Source organism: Callospermophilus lateralis, chromosome 7 (assembly GCF_048772815.1).
Source record: "Callospermophilus lateralis isolate mCalLat2 chromosome 7, mCalLat2.hap1, whole genome shotgun sequence".
Taxonomy (NCBI): domain Eukaryota; kingdom Metazoa; phylum Chordata; class Mammalia; order Rodentia; family Sciuridae; genus Callospermophilus; species Callospermophilus lateralis.
In genome coordinates this window covers 40,340,042-40,363,776 of record NC_135311.1, presented here as the reverse complement: position 1 = coordinate 40,363,776, position 23,735 = coordinate 40,340,042, and positions in this window count along the sequence as shown.

The following is a 23,735-nucleotide window of genomic DNA, read 5'->3' as shown; positions in this document are numbered from 1 at the left end:
GGCCAGACTTCTGAGACCAGAAGCAGAAATGCAGAGTGACAGGGCCCATCAGAGCTGCTCATGGCATCTGGCTTAATGGAAGACCCCTGGGTGTGCATCAATGGAGCTGCAGACAGAGTAGAGAAGTCCAGCGGCTGCAGAAGCTCCATAGGGGTTGTGTGAGGGAGAAAATTGGCTTTGTTTGCTCATATTCAAGTTCTGAAGACCTGGATGGGAGGACAACTTGAATAGGTGGAGTTAGAATTGAGGCCTGCACACTGGGGTGACGGTACCCCTCGATTCCCAGCCGCACGCTCCCCATCAAGTACCTTTGAGTTTCCTAGAAGGAGCATATGTTCCTCTTTTCTTCCAGAGACATGGGTTTATGTCTACTTTATAAAATACGACCTAGAGCTCAGCATAAGCTGCAAACTGACCACAGGGATCCCCCTGAAAGCACAGAGACACATCAAGGCTGAGACCAAGGAGCAAAAGCTCAGATGGAGTGCTCAGCCTGGTCAGTATTTCAACAAACATGTGCAAGAGAGAAAGCAGATGAATGCATATGGGGGGCAGGCAGCAGAACTCACCTTCAGCTGGAACATGGTGTGTGCTGCAGAGTCCAGAGGCTGCTCTGCCAATGAACTCCAGAGGGGCTCCTGTATCACTGTGGGAAAATACCATGACATGAGGAGTGGGATGTGGTGCTGACAGCAAGGGAACTGTCTTCATACTGTAGGTGCAATCTTCTCTCCAGGCAGAACCCCTCTCAATGCCTACATACTAAGAAAAAGGCAAGATAGTTAATCTTTATCCCCAGTATCCTGTGCAAAAAAAAAAAAAAAAAAAAAAAGAAAGAAAAAAAAACATAAATTATTCCCTAGGGACACTTGAAATAACCCTCTAGTAAAATATGATGTGACCACGTGTGGATACTACTGCTGCATCCTGAGAGAGATGGAGGAAAATGAGCCATGATGTGACCATGAGGACCAGAATTACATGCTAAGAACACAAGGCAGGAAGTCAGAGGAGCTAGCCACAGCATAAGACAAAATTTTTTTTAAAAAAAATTCTGCTTGGCTGAGCTGTTTTGGCCAAAGATTCTATTACTCATAGATAAATACTATCCAGAAATAATAATAATAAATTAATAAAAAACAAAAGGCAGGTAAATCAGCTAAACCTCATCTACATCTTTTAACTTATAGCTACATTATTAAATCAAGTGCTTGAGGTAGGAGAGTAGCACATGTTGTTCTAGAAGTAATCACAGAAAACTGAAGGCTTTGTAGAGAGAGGTTGAGGCCATGGTGCAATGGAAGTCTCTCATCTGTCTTTGAACATCTTCCTGCACCACTGTTTCAGGTTTGGCTGAGGATGAGTAGCCAGGGTTTGCACAAACCCCAAGGCACAGTCAGTCTTGTACAGAATACTGGATGCTGAGTGTAGAACAAGGGTGGTGAAGTGCCACATCGGTGGAGGAGATGGCCACCTGTCAGCATTTATAAACAGAGAACCCCCTGCCCTGCAGAGCACTGCCTACAGCTCCTCATCCAGGGAGATTTCCAGCCTCTCCTTTTCCCAGGTGTGGCCATGGGATTACTTCTGGACAATGAACTATGAGTCCAAGTGTCACACATCACATGAAAGCCAGAATCAATAGCTGTCACATTCCCCTGAAGACAAATGGCAGACACAGAGGCCCTAGAGTATGGTGGAGCCACCATCTGAAGCCTTCTGCGTCCTGATCCTTACATGGAGGACCCCTGCCTGCCAGACATGCACACCCATGTGGGATTTGAGCAAGAAGTCGTCTTAGGTGATGCTGAGCCACAATTGGAGCAGTCACAGCCACCAGTGAGAATCCATTGCATGCCATCATGGGGTCTGGTTGCATGTTGAAACTCATCATCAGGCAACAACTAAAAATACTAAAGCCCCTGCACACTTCCTTCTCAACATAAACTGCTTTTTTAGCAAGGAGGAAATAAAGACAGGAAAACAACAGTGAAGAACTGCTGAGCCAATGTGAAGGATTTCTTGGGTGCCCCAGATGTAGAATGTACATTATTAAATGGATTATATGGACCTTTTAGTGACAGTAATTTTGAGCTTCTATAGGAACTGTCAGCTGTTAAACAGCAGGAAATTTTGATGACCTTGTTCTAATTTCCATTTATATTTATTCTAAATTGGACATCTGAGTGATTGTTTAAATAAGAGAGGGAAATTCACTAAGTAATGCTGCCAGCTCTGCTGCCGTCTGAATGGGAGGAAGCTGAGCTCAGGGGAGGCAGGGAGACAACTAGGCTGCCGCCAGGCTGCCAGTTTATGCCTCAAGGTGAGTCACTTCATCCCCCTGAGAATCAATTTCCCTGTATGTCAAGTGCGTTATCACTTCCTACCACCTGCCAAAGCCACTCCTTGAGGCAAACCAGCTGTCTGGTGAATTACCATGCAACTGCATGTAAAGGAATGTCACTCAGGCAGCCCCTTGGCTTTGGACCTCTCACTAATTCAGATGAGACCTCCTTCATCAGTTCATTCCTGAAATATAAAATGATTCTTTCAATGTGTAGAAAACTCAAACCATGTAAGTCTAAACAAAGCTGGAATTGAAGGGCAGTTATATTGTTGTGAGTTTACAGGTTGGCTAAGCTTAAGGTCTGGCTCAATTCAGCATTTAAACAGGGTGCATGTTCACAAGTTTCCTTTGGTGGATGCATGCAAAAGAAATTGTGTACATCCATGGAGTGGGTTATCTGGCAATAAAGTGGAGCAAATGGTGGACACCTATGATGACGAAGATAAATCTCAACCCAGGAACTCATCACATCCTTTACCATCCATGTTTCTTCCTGCATCAGCCAACCACTTTTGCTGAACATGGTCGCATACAAGGAGAACAGAGCAAGGGAAATTTAGAGCTGTTATCTTCTGCTTTTGCCTACCTCATTGGCCAGCTGTGGAAAAGGTGCTGGTAGAATGTGAACCTTTGGAGAAGTCAAATAAAATTGCCAAGTTGGTTCAGGCCAGCCCTTCTGTTACTCCAGTGGGAAACAAATACCTGCACAGGCATAAGCTTCAGAGCAGGAGCAGTGTAAATCTGAGGCGTCTGCCCAAGCATTAATGGCTCTGACATTTGCATTGAAAGCTGATATTTCATACTTAAAATGAATGGTAAAATTTATGGTATGATTTCATGTTTTAATTTTTCTTTTTCAGAATATTTTAAAGAGCAAATAGAAATTATATGACAGATAAGAGAGACTCAGAAAGAAGGGAAAAGGTTTATATTCTCTCATTTTAAAGGCACATTTTTTTATCATTGTTAAACAGAAGACTGAATGTTCCTTGGGCTCTGAGTGCATTGGGATTACCCCAGGAATACAGCCAGGTCACCATCCCCACTTTTTTCTGGATACTTTGTTCAGAAGTTTAAGAGTTAAAGAAGCAGTCTCTTAGAGCCACCCCCCGCCACGCTTGCAAGGTAGGCGGACCTGCAACCCACCGGCAGAAGAGGCCCAGCAGCCTGCAGAGGGTCAGAGCCGCAGCCCACGCCCAGCAGCCCACCATCGCCCCGGTTGTGGGAGAGGCAGAGCCCCCACTAGCGCCTGCAAGGTAGAAAGACCTGCAACGGGCAGACAGAACAGACCCAGCAGCCCGCGGAGTGGTTGAGCCGCCCCCCGCCCCCTCCCCGGGCCTGCAAGGTAGGCAGACCTGCGACCCACTGGCAGGCCAGGCCCAGCAATCCGCGGAGGGGCACAGCTGTCCCAAGCGCCTGCAAGGTAGGCAGAACCGTGACCACCTACAGAACAGGCCCAGCGGCCCGCCAGACACATCGCCCTGGTTGGGAGAGGAACAGAGCCGCCGCGTGCGTGAAAGGTAGGCGAACCTGCAACCCACCAGCAGAACAGGCCCAGCGGCCTGCAGAGTGTCAGAGCCGCTGCCTGAACCTGCAAGGTAGGAGGACCTGCGACCACCAAAAAAACAGGCGCAGCGGCCCATCAACGCCCCGGTTGGGGGAGGGGTAGAGCCGCTAGCAGCGCCTGCAAAATAAACAGACCTGCAACCGACAGACAGAACAGCGGCCTGCGGAGGGGTTGAGTCACCATCCCCCCGCACCTGCAAGGTAGGCGGACCTGCGATCCACTGGCAGGTCAGGCCCAGCAACCCGCGAAGGGGCAGAGCTACCCCATGGGCCTGCAAGGTAGGCGGAACCGTGACCACCCACAGAACACGCCCAGCGGCCTGCCAGACAAATCGCCCTGGTTGGGGGAGGGACAGAGCCACAGCGTGCTTGCAAGGTAGGCGGACCTGCGACCCACCAACAGAAGAGACCCAGCCACCCACGAAGGGGCAGAGCCGCCCCCAGCACCTGCAAGTTAGGCGGACCTGAGACCCACCAGCAGAACAGGCCCAATAGCCTACCATCGCCACGGTTGGGGGAGGGGCAGAGCAGCCACCAGCGCCTGCTAGGTAGACAGACCTGCAACCAATAGACAGAACAGGCCAAGCGGCCCGAGGAGGGGCAGAGCCGCTGCCCGCACGAGCAAGGTAGGTGGACTTGTGACCCACTGGCAGAACAGGCCCAGTGGCCAGCAGAGGGTCAGAGCCACTACACGCCCCTACAAGGTAGGCGGATCTGCGAAGACTGAAAAAACAGGCCCAGTGGCCTGCCTGCATGGTAGACATATTGCCCCAATTGGAGAAGGGGTGGAGCCAACGCCAGCGACTGTGAGGGAAACTTTGCAACTATACAAGAGCAATATAAATATATAGGGGGGAAAAATCAATAACACAACAGTTTCACCAAGCAGAAAGAAATGCGAACAGTATGAAAAAAACAAGGAAAGAAAAGACCACAAGCAATGCAGGTCAACTCAACTTTAGAAGAGGTAATATCTGCAGCAGATGGAATGTCAGATAAAGAATTCAGGATATACATGCTTCAGAGTATCTGGAGTCTCAAGGAAGACATTAGACAACAAAATCAGACAATGAAAAACCACTTCGACAATGAATTAAATAAACAAATCCAAGAAGCAAAAGATCAATTAGACAGGGAGATAGAGGTTATAAAAAACAAATAAACAGAAATCCTAGAAATACAAGAAGCAATAAACCAACTTAAAAACTCAATTAAGAATACTACAAGCAGAGTAGAACACTTAGAAGACAGAACATCAGATAATGAAGACAAAGTATTTGAACTTGAAAAGAACAAAGACAGCTCAGCAAGACTGTTAAGAAACCAGGAGCAGAACATCCATGAAATATGGGATAACATAAAGAGACCAAACTTAAGAGTCATTGGGATAGAGGAAGGTATAGAGGTTCAAACCAAAGGAATGAGCAATCTGTTCAATGAAATAATACGAGAAAACTTCCCAGACTTGAAGAATGAGACAGAATCCCAAATCCTAGAAGCCTACAGGACGCCAAATGTGCAAAATCATAAGAGATCCACAAATGGACACATTATAATGAAGATGCCCAACATACAGAATAAGGAGAGAATTTTAAAAGCTACAAGAAAAAGGAAGCAGATTACATTTAGGGGTAAACCAATCAGGATAATAGTGATCTTTCAACACAGACTCTGAAAACTAGAAGATCCTGGAATAACATATTTCAAACACTGAAAGAAAATGGGTTCCAACCAAGAATTGTGTATCTAGCGAAATTAAGCTTCAGGATGGAAGATGAAATTAAAACCTTCCACGATAAACAAAAATTAAAAGAATTTGCAGCTAGAAAACTATCTCTTCAAAACATCCTCGGCAAAATATTACAGGAAGAGGAAATGGAAAATAACCATGAAAACCAACAGTGGGAGGTAGTACAGTAAAGGGGGGGCGGGAAATAATCAAAGAGAAAAACAAACCAAGTTTAGTAACATAAATAAACAAATATGGCTGGAAGAACAACCCATATCTCAATAATAACCCTAAATATTAATGGCTTAAACTCACCAATTAAGAGACACAGGCTAGTAGAATGGATCACAAAACAAGACCCAAAAATATGCTGCCTTCAGGAGACGCATTTGATAGGAAAAGACATACATAGACTCAAGGTGAAAGGTTGGGAAAAATCATATAACTCATATGGACTTCGGAAACAAGCAGGAGTGTCCATACTCATATCAAATAAAATACATTTCAAGCCAAAGTTAATCAAAAGGGATAAAGAGGGACACTACATACTGCTCAAGGTAACCATATACCAACAAGACATAACAATCATAAATATATATGCCCCAAACAATGGTGCAGCTATGTTGATCAAATAAACTCTTCTCAAGTACAAGAGTCTAATAGACCACCATACAATAATCATGGGAGACTTCAACAAACCTCTCTCACCACTGGATAGATCTTCCAAACAAAAGTTGAATGAGGAAACTATAGAACTCAATAACATAATTAATAACCTTGACTTAATTGACATATATAGAATATACCACCCAACATCAAGCAGTTACACTTTTTTCTCAGTAGCACATGGATCCTTCTCAAAAATAGATCATATATTAAGTCACAGGGCAACTCTTAGACATTATAAAGGAGTAGAGATCATACCATGCATCTTATCTGATCATAATGGAATGAAACAGAAAATCAAGGATAAAAGAAGTAAGGAAAAATCATGCATCACTTGGAGAATGAACAATAGGTTACTGAATAATCAATGGGTTATAGAAGACATCAAGGAAAAAATTAAAGAATTCTTAGAGATAAGTGAAAACACAGACACAACATATCGGAATCTATGGGACACATTGAAAGCAGTTCTAAAAGGAAAATCCATTGCTGGAGTTCATTCCTTAAAGAAAGAAAAAAACCAAAAAAAAAATGATCTCATACTTCATCTCAAAATCCTAGAAAAAGAAGAGCAAAACAACAGCAAAAGAAGTAGAAGGCAAGAAATGATTAAAATCAGAGATGAAATTAATGGAATTGAAATAAAAGAAACAATTGAAAAAATTGACAAAACTAAAAGTTGGTTCTTTGAAAAAATAAATAAAATTAGTAGACTCTTAGACATGCTAACGAAGAGAATAAGACACAGGAATAAAATTACTAGCAGACGGGATGAAAAAAGCAATATCACAACAGACACTTTAGAAATACAGAAGATAATCAGAAATTATTTTGAATCCTTATACTCCAATAAAATAGAAGATAGTGAAGGCATCGGTAAATTTCTTAAGTCATATGATCTGCCCAGATTGAGTCAGGAGGATATTGACAACCTAAACAGACAAATAACAAATAAGGAAATAGAAGAAACCATTAAAAGACTACCAACTAAGAAAAGCCTAGATGGGTATACAGAAGAGTTTTCCAAAACCTTTAAAGAGGAACTAATACCAATACTTTTCAAGCTATTTCAGTAAATAGAAAAAGAGGGAGAACTTCCAAATTCATTCTAATAGGCCAACATCACCCTGATTCCTAAACCAGACAAAGACACTTCAAAAAAAGAAAACTACAGACCAATATCTTTAATGAACCTAGATGCAAAAATCCTCAATAAAATTCAGGTGAATTAGATACAAAAACATATCAAAAAAATTGTACACAATGATCAGGTAGGATTTATTCCTGATATGCAAGGTTGGTTCAATATACTAAAATCAATAAATGTTATTCACCACATCAATAGGCTTATAAAATTAGAACCATATGATCATCTGGATAGATGCAGAAAAAGCATTTGACAAAGCACAGCATCCCTTTATGTTCAAAACTCTAGAGGTGAAAGACTTATACAATGAAAACTACAGAACCCTAAAGAGAGAAATAGAAGAAGATCTTAGAAGATGGAAAAATATACCCTGTTCATGGATAGGTAGAACTAACATCATCAAACTGGCGATATTACCAAAAGTTCTCTATAGGTTTAATGCAATGCCAATCAAAATCCCAACGGCATTTCTTGTAGAAATAGAGAAAGCAATCATGAAATTCATATGGAAAAACAAAAGACCCAGAATAGCAAAAACAATGCTAAGCAGGAAGTGTGAATCACGTGGTATAGCGATACCAGGCTTCAAACTATACTACAGAGCAATAGTAACAAAAACAGCATGGTACTGGTACCAAAACAGGTGGATGGACCAACGGTACAGAATAAAGGACACAGAAACCAATCATCAAAGTTACGACTATCTTATATTTGATAAAGGGGCTAAAAGCATGCAATGGAGGAAGGATAGCATCTTCAACAAATGGTACTGGTAAAATTGGAAATCCATATGCAACAAAATGAAACTGAATCCCTTTCTCTCGCCATGCACAAAAGTTAACTCAAAGTGGATCAAGGAACTTGATATCAAATCAGAGATACTGCGTCTGACAGAAGAAAAAGTTGGCTACGATCTACATACTCTGCGGTCGGGCTCCAAATTCCTCAATAGGACACCCATAGCACAAGAGTTAATAACAAGAATCAACAAATGAGACTTACTTAAACTAAAAAGTTTTTTCTCAGCAAATGAAACTATAAGAGAGGTATACAGGTAGCCTACATCATAAGAACAAATTTTTACTCCTCACACTTCAGATAGAGCCCTAATATCCAGAGTATACAAAGAACTCAAAAAATTAGACAATAAGATAACAAATAACCCAATCAACAAATGGGGCAAGGACCTGAACAGTCACTTCTCAGAGGAGGACATACAATCAATCAACAAGTACATGAAAAAAATGCTCACCATCTCTAGCGGTCAGAGAAATGCATATCAAAATCCCCCTAAGATACCATCTCACTTCAGTAAGATTGGCAGCCATTCTGAAATCAAACAACAACAAGTGCTGGCGAGGATGTTGGGAAAAGGGTACACTTGTACATTGCTTGTGGGACTGCAAATTGGTGCGGCAATTGGGAAGCAGTATGGAGATTCTTGGGAATGCTGGGAATGGAACCACTATTTCATCCAGCTATTGCCCTTCTCGGACTCTTCCCTGAAGACCTTAAAAGAGCATACTATAGGGATACTGCTACATCGATGTTCATAGCAGCACAATTCACAATAGCTAGACTGTGGAACCAACCTAGATGTCCTTCAATAGATGAATGGATTTAAAAACTGTGGCATTTATACACAATGGAGTATTACTCTGCACTAAAAAACGACAAAATCATGGAATTGGCAGGGAAATGGATGGCACTAGAGCAGATTATGCTAAGTAAAGCTAGCTAATCATTAAAAAACAAATGCCAAATATCATCTTTGATATAAAGAGATCATCTAAGTACAGAATGGGGAGGAAGAGCATGAGAAGAAGATTAACATTAAACATGGTTGACAGGTGGGAGGAAAAGGGAGAGAGAAGGGAAATTGCATTGAAAAGGAAGGAGACCCTCAGGGGTATACAAAATTACATACAAGAGGAAGTGAGGGAAAAGGGAAAATAATATAAGGGGGAGTAATGAATTATAGTAGAGGGGGTAGAGAGAGAAGATGGGAAGGGAGGGGAGGGAGGGGAGGGGGAATAGTAGAGGATAGGAAAGGCAGCAGAATACAGCAGACACTACTATGGCATTATGCAAATCAATGGATGTGTAACTGATGTTATTCTGCAATCTGTATATGATATAAAAATGGGAGTTCATATTCCACTTGAATAAAGTGTGAAATATTATATATCAAGAACTAGGTAATGTTTTGAACAACCAAGAATTAAAATTAAAAAAAAAGATGCAGTCTTTGGGCACTCCATCTGAGTAACATAGTTTTTTTTTTTTCTTACCTACTCAGTGGTTTTTCTAAAAACAAAATTGGTAGCAGAATATTAATATTTCTTACTTTTCTGTAAAAATAAAAAAAATCTTTGAGCTAGATGGATTAGTGTCCTGACCAGTAGCAAGAGCTTGATAGCCCTGGTCACTCCTCTTTAGCTAGCAACTGCACCATGAAGCTTGCCTCAGGCTCCATCACTCCATGCCACTCACATCAGATCTCTCACTCATATGTGTCCCATGCCTGTCCCTCCTGCACAGTGCTTTAGAATAAGGACAGCACTGAGGACAGCTGACTGGGAGTTGGAGGCAGAATCTCAGGACCTGCATGAGTTGCATCCTGTACTCAGACACCCCTGATTCACAAGAGGTATTAACATAATTTTCCTTATGCAGTGGGGGGAAGTATGTCCTTGTCCCATCTGGTCTGTGCTGCTGTAGCAGAATACTGGAGGGCAGGTGACTTATAAAGAAGAGAGATATATTTCCTATGGTTCTGGAGGCTGGAATTCCATAATGAACATGCTGGCAAATGGCAAAGACCTACTTGCTCTGTCCCTCATGGGGAAGGTGGAAGGGCAAGAGTGTACTCCCATGCATGAGGGAAGGGGGACCAGGCCAAACACTTCCTTTCATAAGGACTCACCCTGGTGAGACTACATGAATCCATTCCTCATGGAAGAATGCTCTTGGCCACCTAAGCCCAAAGATCCCTTCCCTCAACATAGTCACACTTGGGACTATGTATCCAACCCATTAATGCTAGGGATACATTCAAGCCCCAGCAGTCCCCAAAAGAGCTGTTTTCAAGTCTCTATCCCAGTTCCTACAAATGCAACCTGATTTGAAAATAGGGTTTTGCCAATATGATGATGTTAAGGGTCTTGAGATGAGTCATCCTAATGACAATGAAAGTGTCCTTATAAGAGAAGGGACAGGATGCCAGACACACACAGATGCACAAGAAAGCCCCAAGTGAAGATGGAGACACCCAGAGGGACTGCAATTACAGCTGGAAACAACAGAGCCAGTCCCAGACCTCTCCATGGCCTTCAGAGGGAGCCAATCCACCAACACCATATTTCTGGACTTCCATACTCCAGAATATGTGAAAATCAGTTTCTGTTGTCTAAAGACACCAGCTTTTTAAGGATTTGTCACAAGAGTCATCAAACAGTCAACTAAGACACATACCCCAGTTGGAAGAGCAGCCCCGCCTCAGCTTCCCAAGCCCCAAGATCACGGGTGTGGGATGCTGGCTTCCTCAGACATCATGCTAAGTCCACCCTGCTTTGTGCCAGCAGCCTGAGAAATCCCCGCCAGCAGGCTGTTTTCTGTCCCTTGGTCCATTAGGTCCTGGGTGAGCCTGGCACTACACTCTGCAAAGTGCACACCTGTGACTTGCAGGATTCACCCTAAACCAGAGCACACAAAACAGGAGACAAAACCTAGTGTGTGACAAAGAGGAACATAAGTGGCCCCCAAAACAGGTCACTCCTGGGCCCTGACTGTGCCAACACAGGGAGCACCTCCTAGGTGTGCTCTCCTGAGCAGTGACACACCTTATGGAGTACAGCCCTCCCTCAGCAGAGGGAAGGTGTGCACGGGTCAAAGTGGGACAGGCTGCACCATCACCCCATGTGAGTGAGAGGGGCCCAATCCATGTTATCTGGGCAGGGGATGAGTTCAGCTGGAGGTCAGCTTGAAGTGAGCCCTGGGCTCCTGATGGGTCAGAGTGAGCCTGTGGCTAAGGGGGATAGCTGTGAACATGACCAGAACAGGAGAAGTCTCTGAGCCCATGTGCTTAAAGACCAGCTGGTCCTTGTTGGCTTGAACTTGAGGTGGCAAGCTCCTTGGTGTAGAGCCCTAGGAGTGACCAAAGCAGGGTTTCTCTTGGTGGACCATATCCTTGGTACCCCACCTCTTCCTGCTCTCTACCTGGGCCCTCACTGTGCTGTTCTCAGCAGCCTTTGATGTATGGTAAATATCCTAAATCAAAGCTAAACTCACTCCATGCACCATCACCTCCAAAAACACTCATGCCAGCCCTGGGTGATCAGTGACTAAATTCCCCCCATTTCACAGTGGAGGAAACTGACACTCACCCAGACACGGCTCTTGTCTGAAACCACCAGGACCCAGGCGGGACTTGAGCCTCTTCTGACCAATTCCCTTAACACAGTACCACCTGGCCAACCTAATACTAGGGTCACCCTGATGGCCTCTGAGGACAACCAGGACATCCTAGAGGCTCATGTCCAGCAAGGAAATTCTAGAGCATCCAGCCCATTGACTTACAGGCCCTATTTTTTAGCTGTGCAAATTTTCATTCAAACAAAACATTTTAAAATCAATTACACAATCCCTAAAATTTACCGGAGTTGTTCAGGACACAATGATGACACAGGTTTGAAACACCAACCTGGGAAACCATCCTCATAAATGTGCTCCCTGCTGACCCCAGGGGACTTCTGTATTATTTTTTGTTATGTCTCCTTATATTTCCAAATGTTTGCTTCTAGATTTTTGTGCTTCATATAAACAGAGTTACCCTGTGACTGTCTGTGATGACACTCTGTGCTCAACATTGTATCTGTCAAATCACATCCATGAATCCATTGTTAGACCTGTCCACCCCCTGCTTCACCCCGCTCCATTGGTGGGAATGCAGTAAGGGTCTATCCTCCTGCGGGTTACTCAAGTCATTCCAGGATTAAATAACTGTCTGTGCCTCAGGAAGCAATCTTCTTAGGCCCTAACCTTGCTCATCCCCACTTTTTCTGGACACAGAAAGCCTGCCTACACCCTGTGGTGGTCCCTGGAGGCAGTGGTAAAAAAGCCCAGCAGGGAAACACTTGCCAAAGACCACCAGCACATAGAGAGCAGGACTACACTGAAAGCCTTTCTCCCCAGCCAGGGAAAGGCATGTGGACAAGGGGTTGGAGAGAATGTTTCCCCCTCCCTGTGCATGCTTCTTGCTTGTGCCTCTCTGGCAAGTGCAGTGAATACAGATGTCTTGTGTTATTTTACACACCCATGCCCAGCATGGGGCCTCCTGCTGTGGATGCCCAGGGCATTAAACGCTCCAGATTCCACCCCATTCACATAGCATACACTGCCTCAGTCCTGTACACTACCCGACCTGAGGAATCCTCCCAACAACCACAAGTATGGTTACTTGCTCCATTTGATGTGGAAACTAAGGCTCAGAGAAACTAAGCAGCTTGTAGATTCACACAGGTTGGTGGAATGGGGTCTGGACTTGAGCCCAGGCAGTCTGGTAGGACCCAGTCCCTTCCCCTATACTCCACTGGCCTCTGTGGTGTGGTTTCCAACCACACCAGGGGGCACATCCTGGAGGTATGAACTCAGAATCACTGGGCAGCAGGTATCATAGGCATAGCTGAGGGCATCAGAAGGCTGGATGCAGGGCTCAAGAGAGTTGGGCTGCCTGGGACCTGTGCCCCTCTGAACAAGACATAGGCACCTGCCTGGGCCAACAGAACTGGCCAAAACCGCTCCATCCCTCCAATGGATTTTCAAAGTCAGAAATCAAGCTTTTCATATGAAACGTTTTGCCATTAATTTGATTTTCTCAAATATTGTCTTGGATGGGGATGCTGGCTCTTACCTCTGATGAGGAGCCTGCTCGGCTGCTCTTGCTGAACAGTTTCCATGTCACCAGCCCTCTGTCAGTCACACCAGGAACAAGTAGGAAGTCAAAAGTCTTTTGCACTGCCCGTTTTCTCCCCGGATCTCTACATACAGTAGTTGGCTCCTTCTCATTACTTGGCTCCCAGCTGAAGGGCCACCTCCTCAAGGCATCCTTTTTACACCTCCCTTTAGGAATCAGCCTCATGGAGGCAGATAAAGCTGTGCAGGGCTTTCAGTAATCTTACTGTGATTTCTCTCCACATCCAAAATTGGTTCAAAATAAAGGAGTTTTAAGAGGAAGAGAGCCCTTAGACTGGTGCATTGAGGAAAAGCAGGAAGGCTGGGGTTATCAGTCTGTGAAGAGAAGTTCAGAATCAGGCAGGAGGGAGTGTACTGGGTCAATCCAAAGAAGGAGTCTGAGGTTTGATTTTTTCTCAAGGGGTCTCAAGCAGGAATTGTGAGGATTGTGGGTGCTTATCTATAGGACTGTCACCTGGAGGAGAAGATAGATGTTTTCATACCAACAGCAGAATCCAGAGAGGACCTGGAGAGGCAGGTTGCCCAAAGACAGAGCTGAGAAGCCCCCAGAGCTTGGCAGAGGGACGTTATGGGGTCCTTCTGGAGATGGCACTCAGGGGATTCTGGACCCAAGGTAAACTAATGTTCCAAGACCATCTGTGCTCCCCGATGGTTGACCCAATCAGAACATTGTAGCTTGGTTAAAATCAGAGTATTTCACATTTTAAGAATCCAGACTCCTGGCTTCTGCTGAGACATTAGCTCTAGTGGCATGAGCTTGCCTTCACCCCAGTGTGGCCACAACTGCTGGAAGGAAGACTGCCATGTGGGATGGTACCCTGGTCACTTCAGTCCCTACCATTCCCCCAAAACCAAGAAGCAAGTGACCCCAAATCAGTGCTCAAGTCCTAGTTTTGCTGCTTCCTGGATGGGTGACCTTTGGCAAATCACTCCATCTTCCTGTACCTTTTTCCTATGTTCACCCAAGCCCTTTGAGGCTGCTTGCATGAGATGAGACACACACCAGTTCTCAGAGTCTCAATTGATGTATAACAACTTGTTCCTAAGCTCCCTCACTGGGTGAACAACTCAGTAGCTGGTTGTGCAGGATGGCTATTTTCAAGACCCCTAAACTTTGTCTTGCCTGTCAGATGCTAGGTTACTGTGAAGGGCTGAGCCTTCAGCCCAGGAGGACCCTCTTGAGCCCCTTTGGGTGACAGAGGAGAAGAACCCAGAATTAAACACCAAAGACACTCAGCACCCAAGGGCTTCCAGGCTGGTGCCCCCACTCCCCTTCATGCCCCACTGTGTTGTCTCCCCTAAGGGGCCAAGAACCAGAAGGCAGTAAAGACACCAGAGGAACTGAAAGCAAATGAAACACTGCTCGGCTAATTTTTAGTCCACTCTAGACAACCCAGGCAACCCAGATAGTCATTATCACCAAAGAAAGAAAGCTCTTGGCCTTACCTTCTGATGACAGCAGCCTCTGGCTACCTCACTAACTTGAGCTGGTAAAAACATATTTGTGTCTCCCTGGCTAGGTTTGCCACCTGGAACAGAGTTCCAGCTTCTCAGGGTGCCCTGAGCTCTGCTGGCTCAGCCTCCTGCAGGAAGACGCTAAGAGCCCCAGTGGGGCCTGCACAAAGCACAGCTACTCCCTGCAGAGCAAAATTCTGCAGAGAAGCCCCACACCACTTCTGGGGCACCAGATGTCACCAGTCCCAGTCCCTCCCACTCAGGCGGAAGGCAGCTCCAACTTCAGAACCAGATTTGTGAACCAGGAGGACAGACATTGCAGCTCCAGCAAGGCCTCCAATTACTGCTGCAGTCATAACTGCTGATTCCTGTCAAAATATACAGGTCCTGTGAAGCAAGACTGTGTTAATGTCTCCAGAGGACTCCACAGGACATCAAGGCTGACTTGGCATGATGTACCTTGCCTCGTCCTCTGCATATAGCTATGCACACCATATGCCACCCAGCAGGGGCTGAATGAGAACAGATGCAGAAAGGGTTGCCCTGATGCCAGGGGATAATTATACCATTCAACTGGTGTTAACTGAAAGCGACCAGGTGCTTTGACACAGAGACATAAGGAGATGCTCAATAGAGAGGACCACTTTGGTGGCATAAGGACCCCCCTGAAAAATTACAATACCCTTTGTCAAAAATTGTTAAGAATTTAATGGTAAAATTACATTCTTATGTGTAACTGAATATACTACATTAAACCCACAATTCTGTATGGTTAATAGTGCCTAGCATTCAGAAGTTGACAAAGCAAAGTGATTGAAGAAACCAAAGAAATCTTCAGAAACAATTAAAAGTTAAAAAAACCCAGCACTGTACCCCTGGTTGTGTGGTGGCAAAGTGTGGGTGTACCCAAACCTCAGCACCAACATGCAGAGTAGACTCAAATCTAAGATGGTGATAATGCTTAAGTGCAGATAGTAACCTCAGTTGCCCACCAGCGAGTGTGTTGGTGACATCTCATGGGTCAACAGACACCTGTGACCATATAGATGTCAGGTCAATGTTTTGCCAGGACTCTTTTTCATAGTTTTAACTAATATGCACTTGAGCATAAATTTAATCCAATTCATATAGAAATCCCAATGACAATTCTTCACAGAACTAGAAAATCAATCAGGAAATACACTTGGAGAATAAGAGATCCAAAATAGCAAAAGCAATTCACAGCAAGATGAGTGAAGTGGGACACATCATAATAGTAGAGCTTATACTGTACTACAGAGCCACAGTAGCAAAATTGGCATTGTATTGGCACCAAAATAGATTGACACCAATACAGTTGCATAGACCAATGAATGGTTCAGAATAGAAGATACAGAGACAAAGTCACAAAAGCACAGTTATCTCATGCTAGACAAAGGTGCCAAAAGCGTGCATTTGAGAAAATAAAGCCTATTCAACAAATGTTTCAGGGAAAATTGGAAAGCCACATATGGCAAAAAGAAAGAAAACCCCTCTCTCTCACTCTGCATGAAGCTCAGTTTAAAATAAATCAAAGACGTAGGCACTAGAAGAGAGACCCTGTGCCTAATAGAAGAAAAAGTAGGCCAAAATCATCACCATTTTGACCTAAGATCTGACTTTCTTAACAAGACTCCTACATTCCAAGAAGTAAAATCCAAATCAATAAAAAGGATGGATACAAACTAAAAAGCATGTTATCAGCAGATAAAATGATCAATAATGTGAAAAGAGAGCCTATAGAATGCGAGAAGATCTTCACCACATGCACCTCAGATAGAGCATTAATCTCCAGGATACATACATAATTCAAAAAACTTAGCACCAAAAAATAAAAAAATAAAAACCAAATAACCAAATCAATAAATGGGCTAGGGAACTGAAGAGACACTTCACAGAAGAAGCAATACAACTGACGGACAAATACATGAAAAAATGTTCAACATACATGGGTGGCAATTAGAGAAAAGCAAATCCAAACTTCTCTAAGATTTCATCTCACCCCAGTAACAAAGGCATTTATCAAGAAGACAATTATCAAATAGCAATAAATGATGGCAAAGATGTGGGGAAAAGGGTGCACACACACTTTGCTGGTGGGAGTGCAAATTGGTGCAACCATTATGGAAAGCAGTATGGAGATTCCTCAGAAAACATGGAATGGAAGCAAAATTTGACACAGTGATCCCACGCCTAAGTTTAAACCCAAAGGACTTAAAATCATCATATTACAATGAAACAGCCACAATAATGTTTATTGCAGCTCAACTCACAATAGCTAAACTATGGAACTAACATAGCTGCCTTTCAACAGATAAATGGATAAAGAAACTGTTATGTGTGTGCTTATATATATATATGATGGAATACTAAGCATTAAAGAAGAATGAAATTATGACATTTGCTGGTAAATAGATTGAATAACATTCTAAGTGATATTAGCATGATCCCAAAAAACCAAAGGTTGAAAATTTTCCCTGATATGCATTTGCTAATCACACTTGTGGGGGGAGGGCTATGGAAGAATAGAGTTACTTTAGATTGGGTAGAGGAGTGACTGGAGGGGAAAGGGTACAGAAGATAGAATGGAGAGTAGAATGATTCACACATTACCATCCTATGTACGCACATAACTACATGACTGATGTGATTCTACGTCATGTACAACCAGAAGCATGAGAGTATGCACTTGAGCATGTATTTAATGCAATTCATATAAAAATCCCAATGACAATTTTTCACAGAACTAGAAAATCAATCAGGAAATTCACTTGGAAAAGTATGTGACATATCATATATGATATGTCAAAGTGCATTCTGCTGTCATGTAGAATTAGAACAAATCTTATAAAAGTAGATTTAAATAATATACCATGGTCTAGGGTTGTGGCTCAGCGGTAGAGTGCTCACCTAGGAAGTGCAGGGCCCGGGGTTTGATCCTCAGCACCACATAAAAATAATATAAAGATATTGTGCCCATATACAACTAAAAAATAAAATATTAAAAACAAATATATAAATTAGCAGGGAAAAAAAAGCATGCTATCTGCCATTAAATGGATCGATCATGCTACCTTAAGCTAAGCCATTCTCAAAAAAAACAAAGGTAAAATATTTTCTCTGATATGTGGAAGCTAACCCACAATGGGAGGGGTGTGGGGAATAGAAGTGCAGTAGATTAGACAATGGGTAATGGACGAAAGGGAGGGAGATGAGCAAAGGAAAGAAAGTGGAAAGTCTCTGACATAGCTTTCCCATGTAGATATGTGAATGCAACAAAGAGAATCCCACCACCATGTACATCATAAGAATGCAACTCTAAGTAGAATAAGATATTATACATACATGGACTATATCAAAATAAATTTTATGGGCTATGGGTTGTGGCTCAGTGGTAGAGCACTTGCCTAGAATGTGTGAGGCACTGGGTTCAATTCTCATCACCAATATAAATAAAATAAAACAAAATAAAATAAAATAAATGGTCCATAGAAACCTGAAAATAAAAAAAAGAATTTAACCAAAACAACCAATAAATGTATATTAATAAAATGAACCATGTCCTAGGTTTCTTTACACATTTTGATACCACTGAATTCAAATTAAAATGAAAAAAAAAAAAGGGCTTTTAAAAGGGGGTTTACTCTCTTCCAGTTTTCTGCCAAATGATGACACAACTATTGGGACAGACTTTTCCCACTTCTGATCTTCAGAACTATGGGAAGCAATTTTCTATTCTTTATGAATACAGAATTTTCACCAATAGAAATTAAAATTAATAAACTGAAATAGTTACATGCTAATTATCTAACATATAACAATATCTTTGAAACTGGAGTTCGAAGATGAAAATCCACAGCTTCTGCTGGCACATAGGGGTCTGTACCGGACAGCGGGGAGGCGGAAGGCCTCTGCAACCAAGAAGAGTCTTTGCTTCTAACAGGTGGCCATTCCATCCAGGGTTGCAGCAAACCCCTGGAAATCATCAACCTTTCTTTTTCTTTCTGAAGTATCTTTGAAGTGGAAGAATCATCTGACAGTGATTCACAAACCAATCTCACGGAACTCCGGTGCAGCAATCCTGATGTCCAAGGCTGCTTCTCCCTCAGAACAGGCTCCAAGGCTTTTAGATAGCACTTGGTCCACTGCTATTTGTCCAAAAGTTATTCTAATTATGATTTGAAAGAATTACCAATGCTATTGGTTCAAATTATGCTAATTGGGTTTGATACATAGGAAAGCCCTTCTTCTTCTTCTTCTTCTTCTTCTTCTTCTTCTTCTTCTTCTTCTTCTTCTTCTTCTTCTTCTTCTTCTTCTTTAATGTTCCTAGTAGATTCATTTATAAAACCGGCCCTGAATTCCCACGCTGAGACTGAATGAATGGGCTTCGAATCAACTCAATGGTAAAGCAGCAGAATGCTTGCTTTGCATTCCCAATGCCTTGGGTTCATCCCCGTTCTGAAAAGAAAAAAAAAAAAAAAAACAGATAAATGAACACCAGCAAAAAGAAAAGGAAATAAACAAACTTTATCAATACGTAAATCCTATTCAAAAACATACCTGCTCTGCATTCTACAGGATCTCTGTCAAGTGACCCATTACCCTTTACCTCTTAAAAACAACTTTTCCCAAAAGTTGAGAGTCAGGGAACATGCCTTAGTCCTTAGTCATCTCTTTTCTGCAGGCATGTCAGAGGTGAGGTGAATGTGTTGGATATAATCTGGATGAGAATCAAGGTCTGAATTGGTCCCACCTTGGGAATCATTGCAGGTAGCATCACATAATAACTACTTGGTAAAATTCAAATGCATGCATGAAAAAATGATATAGAACAAATATATGTTATGATTAAAGTTCAAAAGAAGCAAACGGGGCTGGGATTGTGGCTCAATGGTAGAGCTCTTACCTCACACATGTGAGACACTGGCTTTAATTCACAGCACCACATACAAAGAAAATGAATTCAATAAAGGTCCAGAGACACCTGCCCCAGCTCAAGACCTTCCCAGATCCACCCACCAAAATGCTGGGAGCCAGTGCCCAGGAGAGCCGGTATCATTCCACCAACAGCGGGATGCTCAGGCTCAGCCAAGGACCATTTCCACTCACTGGAAGACACCCACCTGTGCTCATGTGCAATCCAGATACACCTTGCTGACCTGTGCAGGAGCCCAGACAAAAGATAGGCCTGTTTCCATTCCTCAACCAGGAGACGCCCTCAGAACTCAGGTCCAGCTGAGGACCGCCTGTGCACATCAGTAGACACCCGCTGGACCTCAGACTCTGCCCAGATCAGCCTCGCCAACCTGCACAGGAGCCTGAAAAGGGTAGGCCCAGGTCCATCCCGTCATTGGCCACCAGAGCTGAGACTTGGGCTAGGACTGCCTCTCCCCACTAGCTGACCACTGTATGAGTTCAGGTCCAGTCTAGATCCACCACAAAGAAGTGCAAGGGAGCCGAGTCCCAGGGTAGACGGAGTCCATCCAGTCACCAGGAGACTGGTGCTGGAGCTCAGTCTCCACCGAAGACTGATTCTGCCCACCAGCAACTCCCGCCTGAGCTCAGGTTTGGCCCAAGACTCACTCTGCCCAACAACAGACACGGCAATGTTCAGCCCTGTACCAGATCAGAAGGGCTGGTTCCATTCCAACAACAGCTGACTCCCTCCGAAGTTCAGGGTCGGCCCTGGACAGCCTCCGCTCACAGGCAGGCACCCACTGGAGGTAATATAATGCGCAGATCCACCTTGCCAACCTAAACAGGAGGCTGAACAAGGACAGGACGGGTTCTATCCTGCCACCACCAGAGCTTCAGGTCTGCCCAAATCCGTCTTGCCCACCTAGGCAAGAGCAACAGCTTGAGCTCAGGGTAGCCTGAGTCCATCCAGTCACCAGCAGAATGACACCAGAGCTCAGGCTCCGCACAGGACCGGCTCCACCCACTGATATACACCTGTCAGAGTTAAGCCCCAGCCCAGATCAGCCTCACTGACAGGTGTGGGAGTCTGGACCAAGGAAGGTCTGGGACTATCATGCCATGGCCAGACCCCCATCAGAGCTCCAGCCAGTCCCAGTACTGCTTCTGCTCACAGGAAGATACCTTCTGGAGCTCATACTTGTCCCAAATCTGCCTCCACGACATGCGTGGGAGCCCAGGCAAGCGTTGACCCGGTTCCATCCTACCACTGGAACCCTGCCAGAGCTCCAGGTCTGCCCCGGTCCCCTGGACGACATGCTCAGGAGCTCGGGCAAAGCCCATTCCATTATGACACTGGCCGACACCCTCCAGAGCTGGAGATCAGCCCAGGACTTCCTCCGTCCACAGGCAGACACCCTCTGGAGCTCATCTACCACCCAGATCTGCCATGCTAACCTGCGTGTGAGCCTTGGCAAGGGTAGGCCCCATTCCATCCCCCCAATAGCAGAATTCAATCAGCTGTGCCCAGTTCCCTTGCCGACCTGCACAGGAGATGGTGTCCAGGGTATGCCAGGGTCCATCCCTCCACCAGCTGACTCCCCAAAGATATCAGGTTCCACCTAGATCTGTGGTGCCAACATGCCTGGGAGCCAGGGCACATGGTATCCCCGGGTCCATAAAGCCTCTGTGAGACCCCCACAAGACACAGGCTTTGCCTGGACAACCTGAACCCACCTGCCAACCAAGCTGGAACTCAGGCTCCTCCCAGGATTGCCTTCACCCACTGGAGCTCCAGCTAGAACTCAGGCATGAACCAGCACCTCCTCTGGTGGCAGCCAGACAGCCACAGGGTCTCAGTTCTGGCCAAGATCAGCTTTGACGACATAAGCAGGAGCAAGAGCGCAGGGTAAGCCTTGCTTGTGCCCTCCACCAGGTGACCCCAGGCCTAGCTCAGGCTTTGCCCAGATCCACCTTGCACACTTGAAGGGGAGCCCTGGCACAGGTTAGGCCTGATTCATTCCTCCACCATGATACTCTGGCTGGAGTTTAGCAATGGCCCAGAATCCCCTCTGCCAACAATCAGACACCTTCTAGAGCTCATACATAGCCCAGATCCACCTTGGTGACCTTGGCAGAAGCCAGAGCCCAGGGTAGCCCAGGACCATCCTGCTACCTGCAGACCCCCGTTGGAGCTCTTGCTCCTAGGAGAATTGCCTTGCTGACAAGCAGGAGCCGGTGCACAGGGTTGCACTGGAACCATCCTGCCACCAGCAGACCCCCTGCTGGAGCTCAGGCCTGGCCCAAATCTTCCTTGCTGACCTGCGAGGCTGCTGAGGCCCAGATTAGGTGCAGGTCCATCCCACCACTGGAAAACTCCCTAGGAGCTCAACAAGAAACAAATAGCCCAAACAAAGTAATAAATAAGTAAAACTAGCTTATTTGTCTTCCTGATTTTATTTGAATTTTCTTTCAGTAGGGCTTCATGGACTGCCTCTATTCATGAATTCAAGAGACTTATATAGTACCTAAGTCTGATTTGGGTCGCCAAATTTTATCCATGTAAAAATAAAACATGATTGTAAAATATTGAAAATATCTTCTCTGACTTCTCATCAATATCAACTATATTCAACAGAATATCATATCTGAAAAAAAATTGACTTCACAGTGGAAATTTAGAAGTAGAACCAGAATTCCCAAGCTGGCAAAAGGCTCTCTACATGAGGCAAAACTGTTGACAGTAGCTTGAAAACAATATTTTGGTGATGTTCCTGTGGATATCTTCACAGCTCACCAGAGGTTAATCATATACCAAAATCAGAACTTCAATTGCTCCTACAATTCAGTAAAAAGAAACAAACAGCCCAACAAAAATGGGAAATGCCAAATATGGGCCATTTATAAAAGATGACATACTAAACAGCTGAGATGACATTTCATGTCAATATAGTAATCCAAAGAAAATATAAAATGTGTGTGTGAGTTTCAAATACAAAGAATAAAGAAAATGAGAAAATCTAATACTGACAGTGTTGGAAAGTGAAATTGTTATGCTCTGATAATTACAATACAAAATTGTCATAAGCCTTCTGCAGAGAAGATTCAGAACATATACTAAAATTTAAAGTGCATGCTTAACTTAGCCCAAAAATTTCAATTTAAATAATATATTTATTGTCATTGTGATAAAATTTTAAGTTTTACCATGAAATTGACCATTGTAGTCAAGGTTCCCACCAGCTGGGAATCAGACTCCAGGTCCCTGGGGAAAGCCACTGGGTACCATTTCTCTACTCACACCCATTCCTTTCCTGGGGGACTGCTTAGGCTTAAAAAAAGACAGATCTCCTTGCAGAAATGTCTCTTCCAGTCCTTAGGCCATGGTTTCATTGGATTATTAACTTATTTTAACTTCTTTTGCTATTAAACTCTAGAATATATATATATATATATATATATATATATATATATATATATATATATATATATATATATATATATATAATTAAGAGTTTGCATGTATTTCCTCCCATCTGCAAGTTGTTTTCCACCCTGACTTTGTTCGACCACTTCTGCAGCATTGGAAGATCGTGTACACAATCTATTTTTGCTTTTGTTGTTCGTGCTAGTGATGTTGTGTCATAAAAGAAATAAAGACAAAGAGAGAGAGAGAGAGAGAGAGAGAGAGAGAGAGAGAGAGAGAGAGAAAGGAAGGAAGGAAGGAAGGAAGAAAGAAGAAAGAAAGAAAGAAAGAAAGAAAGAAAGAAAGAAAGAAAGAAAGAAAGAAAGAAAGAAAGAAAGAAAGAAAGAAAAGGAATAATTTCCGAGACTAATATCTAATATGAATGAGTGGACAATGAAGGGTTTCTCCTCTTGTTTTTTTTTTTTTTCCCTTGGAAGTTTATACACATAGGTCT